Source organism: Camponotus floridanus, unplaced genomic scaffold (assembly GCF_003227725.1).
Source record: "Camponotus floridanus strain SB8 unplaced genomic scaffold, Cflo_v7.5 scaffold15, whole genome shotgun sequence".
NCBI lineage: Eukaryota > Metazoa > Arthropoda > Insecta > Hymenoptera > Formicidae > Camponotus > Camponotus floridanus.
Window position 1 is genome coordinate 236705 of NW_020229270.1, and position 7156 is coordinate 243860.

Sequence of the window (7156 nt, forward strand, 5' to 3'; positions counted from 1 at the left end):
CCTGATACAGGCCATATATCTATCGTAGAATTCTTTGTAAAAACGCGATATAGCTTCCAGAGTCGATCTTTTTCCCTTCCAGCCTGGGGTCTGTCGGTTTCGTTCGAGAATAGGAACTCGCGGCGATACTCCGTATTTCCGACTGGCCGCGGGGACGCGCGTAAAATATTTCGCTCACGTATTTTTAACCTATATCATTTTCCCTTCCGAACCTTATACGAGGCAATAGGAGAAAAGAGAAAAAACCTTGATGTGCGCGCCGTATTATAGGTTTTTGCAGCATGTACCGGTGTCCCACAGGGTCGCCCTTCCTTCTAACATAGTGACGTTCGCAAGAATCGTATGTGTGTTATAAAATATTGCAGTCTGCAATACCATTCTCATTCTATACTAGTCATCTTTAAATTTAAGTCTATGAAAAAAATTGGCCTAGAAAAACATACCACAAGATCGAATTATTATGACTCTCTCTGGTGAAACTAATTTAATTATACGATGTAAATTCCGTCAAACAGTGATATCACGACGGCGACGTATATATCAATATCACTGTATATGCCAATAAAATGTTTACACGTGCCATACATGAATATACATATTCTGTTCGTTACTACGACATGACGGTACGATATATGAAAAGTTCCTTTTGATTTTAATATTTGAAAGCATTTAAGAGAGATGAAAAAGTTGCTCCAAATTTTTCAAGCGAAGAGACATAACGTGTACGCGACGCTTTTTTCGATTTAGGACTGACCACCAGACAAACCAGAGCCTGTTTGTTCGAACCTATCTCGATATTATATATGATGTTTTGCACCTAGAATCGCGCAAGTGTTCGTTGGCGATTCTGGTTACGACAAAGAGCCACTTTTAAAACGCATCGGCAATTCGCGAAAGAATAATGTCACTGACTGTTCTAGCGTAGAGATCGGAGTCAAAAGGATAGAGCGCGGGGAAGGGGGAGGGGGAGGAGGGAGAGAGAGAGAGAGGTTTCCCCTGGTATCGCGCAAATATATCTATCCACTCCGGACTTGGGTTTCGCGCTTGCCGTGTATATACGGACGTTTACGTATCGCGTTATTGGACAAAAGTTGCACCATCGGTTTTAGACGCGACGCGATCTGATATATCGTCGGGGACGCCGGATTTTTCGTTACGAGAAGAGGGAGAAACTACGAGACGGGTCATTTTTCTCAGACTGCAGCTGGATGTCGTAACACGAAAAGCGCTCACCCTTTGCCGGCGCCTTCCCCTCCGCCCCCTCTCGCCTTCGAGACAACGAAATATATGAACTCTATACGCTTTACGAGCCATCGGATTGCGGATCGGTCTGATCGATGCTCCCGGCACGGCTAAGTACGGCCGGTGCATTATACCGTTGCCATTCGTTATAAATAGATCTCTCTCGATATTACGTATATTATTACGTATTTGTTTGACAACGAGTCCAAAATTTGAAGCGATACAAAACTCGAAACAAAGTAAATATTTTTTTTTTATTTACTTTGCGCTATAAATGCATTTTTCATACGCGATATCCCGTATGAATGGAATTTATAAGTATATATTTTCCTTTTTTGTTTTTTAATTTCACTTTGATGTCTTTGCGCAGAAAATTACATCGGGGCTAATGTATGAGTGAATATATGAGCTATATGAAGGTTAATTAACAGGCACGCGTTATCGATACGTCGGTTTCGCGAATGATACGAGTGAGGAATATACCTATAGCTCGATGCATATTTATGCACATGCATTCCATGTGTGGAATTACTCTCCTCAGTTTCGAGTCATTCACGTACACAAACATTACGCACGGTCGACATATTTGTATGCATATTATTTATGTTCGATCGATATATCGTTTTATGTTGTTAGTTGGCATTATTTAGTGAAGCTGTACGTGATATGACATTAAATTTGCGTATAACCCATAAAACGTTCATTTGCGAATTTTCATTGTTTCATCCAGCACTCAATATTATTTAAAGTGCAATTTATCAGCTTTACGCTTATTGTTAGGAAATATTGGGCGAGATGTCAATAAACATGTTATAATTTATAAATCCGGCATTACCAGTTTTAAATATATTTTAATTCGAGCGATAGATTGTAATTAATTTCTCTACGAGACTGTATCAATACTTTACTTTTATCACGGATTACCAACTTAATAACAATTCATAAAAAAAAATATATATATATATATATATATATATATATATATATATATATATATATTAAATTCATATAAACCAATTTTATCTATCAGATTTCTCATTATTATACAATATTAACGCAAAATGTAAATTCACTGGAAGAAATAATGTGGATTCAAAAGTTCAACAATTACAAAATTGCAAAAATATTATTTAGTTTTCAAATTTCTTTTCTATTTATTTTGAATAACAATTGCTAGTCTGACTATGCAATCGAGATTGAAGCGTACATAAGTGTCACTTTGATAGATATTTTGAGTTAAATCAAACGCATAATTAAGTTAATAAAAGAATTAATTTCTTTACGAGGAAAGACGAGCATGCTTCGTTTTTTATTTCCCTGATGCAATTCGATGCTTAAGCCGATTAATTTTTACTATCCCAGCGAAATAATGGCGCATTGCGACGGAGAGGGTAATTTACTCATCGGTTATGACAGTAGAGGATGATTTCTTAACTCCAATCTAACTAAAAGGTAATGACAAATGCCGACGTTGTTATTACATCGCATCGTATTGTTCTTGAGCTATTCGCAAATTAAATGTCCAAACTTTTAAGGTACTAAATTGCGGAAGTATTAATGGTTTGATGCAAATTCAGTTCCGGATTTATTAGAATAAATGTAGTTATCAAATTAGAATTTAATCGTACTTTTTCATTAAATAATTTATGCCTTTTACGAAACATACACATGTTGCTAAAAAAAAAGTCGAAAGCTATAATAATTTAATGAAAAAGAAAAGATACATTGAGAAAAATTGTTTGATTGTACCAACAAGATGTATGTGATAGAAGGCATTTTGATTAAATCAAGCAGAATTTCTAGTTATCACGATAAGATTCGATTTTTTTACAACTAGAAATTTTTACAACTTTGATTAGTATTTTCTAGTTGAATCTATAAAACTTTTTATTATATTAACTATATGGGGACAGTGATGCCATTTTTTTTTTAATTTTAGTATTATTATCAAGAAAAAATTTGGTAAATTTGGTAAATTTGATAAATTATTATCAAGAAAAAATTTGGTAAATTTTCAGAAAAAAATTAATCATACTCTGGTAATTTTAAAAAAAATTTTGATTCGTCCATTTTCCAACAAACATACTGGTTGAATCAGATTCCTAAATGTAACTAGATTTTTCCCAGTGTACACCCACAAATATATATATATATATATATATATATATATATATATATTTGCGTATAGATGAATGCAAAAATATCAATAAAAGGATTATTGTGTGATCGTGGTTAGAGGTGATTAGATTCGCGTTTGGTATCGACGCTTGCATTCCAACGGTAATCTCGTCAATCAAAGATCCAATAAAACGCGATTTCCGTTGAAACTAGGACTTTAATGAGAATCCGATTTGGAGGTGCAGCGATAGCTTCTCATTTGCTTCCAGTGCACGTAATAAGCGTGCCCGCTTCCCCTGCTTTTCTAGGTGCCATGGTCGTCCGTGCGATATTCCAGGGAACTACCCCCTCGTGGCTATACACGCTTCCAGCTCGAAGAAAGAGTACGCTCGACCGCAGGTGAATAAGGGATGAGAAAGCGAGTTGGGATTTCTGGTGAAGCGACTCTTTGTAGGGCGAGCTTGGCGCCTATAAATTCGCGCTGAGATGAACACGAGTTTTTAAATCGCGCACAATTGCCAATAAAAAATATGGGAATGCAAGTGTGTTAAAAAATGAAAATGTCTTCGATTAAATATCATTATTGAAACGTCGGAGAACTCACTAATTAACAAGTTATAATTAGATAGGTTTAATAGAGGTTAAATAGGTTCGGATGCGCTAATGAAAGTCGCTTAAATCTGTAAAAATTTCTTACAGGAGAGCTTAAATGCGCCTCTTGATTCATATCCCTATAGTTCGCTCGGGATGAGTTTTTAAACTTTTCGATAAAAGTTACGATGCGAAATAATGTAGAGATTTCATTTTATCGTTTTTAACCTACGCATGGTTCGTATAATGGATGTAATTTTTTTCTGACTGTCCTCACATATGTTTCGTCTGAATAATGTATCTGACTTTTTTTTAGATGTATTCTTTCGAAAATTTAAAAAGATAATATTTATATATTATTTTTATTCCGACTTTACATCTCTATGTAAAGCTTATTGTTTATTTAATGAGGTAATTCAAATAATGTAGAATAATGATTATTAAGTTATATGCTTATTTTACACATGAGATGATAAATATATATTTTAAATTATTTATGCCATGATAAAGAAGCGATAATAATGAAGAAATGTATTTATTAATGTATTTATTAATTATTTGATGATAATAAGCGTGAAAATATATTGTACTTTTATGTGTGCGTACACATATATTTTATAATAAGCATGACGAAAGTAATAAATATTTGTTCGCTTATATTACATTATTCTAAATATATGAAGATCGGAAAAAGAACTTAATCGTGTGGATCGGACTAAAATGTGGAACTGCATCGTTAAATTTACGATGGCTTGAGTCGATTCCAGAGTTTTAAATTCTGCGTTATTGGAGCAGGGTCGGGGTCGAATTCTCCAGAAAGGTGCTGAATCTGAAGTGAACATTACGTGGAGTAAAGTCACCTCAGAATGTAAGCAATTTCAAGCAGTCACCGTTACAATGTTACAGACATAGAAACTTCCCTAAAAGCAATTAAATAATGAGATAAACGCACCCCGTCTGTAATGAAAAGGATTTTGTGGGAATTATTAAAGTTTTCTATATCTTTACATATATTTATAACATTTCATAACGAATAATTAAGTAATAGTATCGCAAATTTATTATGTTGCATTATATGACATTTTATTTGCAAATATTGCATTTTTTAAATATAATACTAATTTAATGCATTTTTAAACAAACGTTTTTTAAAGCTAATTTTAACTTATCATTATCTTCTTTTCCATCCGCATTTATTTTTTTCATTAAAATTTATATTAGATCAAAATGCATAAACTTGCAAAATTGCATTTGTTTTTGTGTCTGTAAAAATATCATAGCATAATTAAAACACATAATAGTCTAATAATCGAGAAACGAAATTTCGAACGAAATTAATAAACTGAATATTATTGTATTTCATGTTATAATTTTTTAAAAGTTTCCACTCAAATTAAGTTTATAATGTTCTTAACTACATTACTGATTTAAAAATCTATATTGTTATCACAAATTTATATGCTACAAATTATATGCAAAAAACGTACATAAATATATAACAAATTCAAAAAATCCCTGTAGGTATAGATTTTATTTAACTCAATTATTTTCTCTTTATTTGGGGAAACAAACTTTTCTGCATGCTATTGAAATTTCACTATAGAAAATTTGATCGATCGACTAAAGCGGTTGGTTAACTTTCGAGATCTTATTCGCATAACTGCTTTCTCTCTCTCTTCCTCTCTCTATCTTTCTCTCTTTACCTGACAAAATAAACAATTGTTACTCGATGAATGCGATGGATCGATAGCTCTTCGAGCACCCTCAAGATTGAATAAATTTTATCTTGATAAGAAAGTTCTGACTTTCATCGAACTTCTGTACTCGAGCTTTTAAAAATATAAGAGTCGTTATCAGTCTGATTATCTTACTTCCGGTATCAAAGGAAGAAAAATGTGATGAGAATAAAATCGAAACCAAAACAAATGTACTTTCCACATCTTTAGTTAAAGGAGAATATGATGACAGAAAGAGATGTATCATTTATAATTAAATACGTCATTTTTAAATCATAATTATATCATTTCATATCACTATCATTTTTAAATAAATGTTGAAATATTTTTCAAGCACAGAAGAAACTTTATTGTTAAAATAAAATCTTTTAACAGAAAAATAATATTACTATATGTCGGTATAATAATAATTTATATTGATTGTTAGTTCTTATCAAAAAAGGCAGAATCTTGATAAAACAAAGGTTGAATGAGACCAGAAAAATCTTTATCGAATAAGATTTCATTTTATTCTGTCTTGACAGAAAATAGGAGAGCAGCAATATCGTGGAACCAAAAATAATTTCATACATATCCCATAGTAAATCGCGATGAATTAAATACAAATATAAGCAATAATCGATAAGTGTCTAAAAATAAAAAAATATTCGGCGATTATTCGTACGCAAAGCTATACGTATCTACTGTCTTCAGAGATTTGGAAGAGAAAATATTTTTATTATTAATATAACAGAGATATGTTATCAGAAATTTTATTATAAATATTATTACATCAGAATATAGAATTTTATCATAAGTTTTGTATCAGAAGACTTTGAAAATTATCCGGAAAAGCGAGAAACATACAAAATGCGAGCATGTCAATTCAAATGAGATTTTTAATATGATTTAATAGTATATGTATGTTTTAATAGTAATAGTATGTTTTAATAGTACTAAATATATACTATAATACTAAATATTTGCACGAATTAGCGCATTATCATGCATACAAATTATCAGAAACGTTGCAAAATATAATTAATGCATTTCGAGAGATACTTTCTCTATTTGAAACTTTGAGACTCCAACTCTAAGCTATTTTAAGCGCAGGAATATATTGGGAGATTTGCTTTCATTCTTTCATATAATTTTAATCCACCTATTAGATAGTTAGTTTACCTGAAACAATAAAAATGCTGTAATTTTCTGCCGCATCCGTGCTATTTCTCACGAGGATCCGGTAGCTGGGAAATGTCACAAGGCAATGTTCCCATGTAACAGTCGGTGACAGGCGCGCAGTAGTTAAGATCTGACTTGTATAAATTGTTGTAGCTCCCACACGACTTCTGATTGTAAAGGTGCGATATAAAAGGGATGACACACGTATGACAGATACTTTGTTTCTCACTTACAGCAGTCTTTTTCCGAGGAGATTGGAAACCAAGCAAAGTCGTCGTAGAAACTGCAGATGTAATGATTAGATGTGA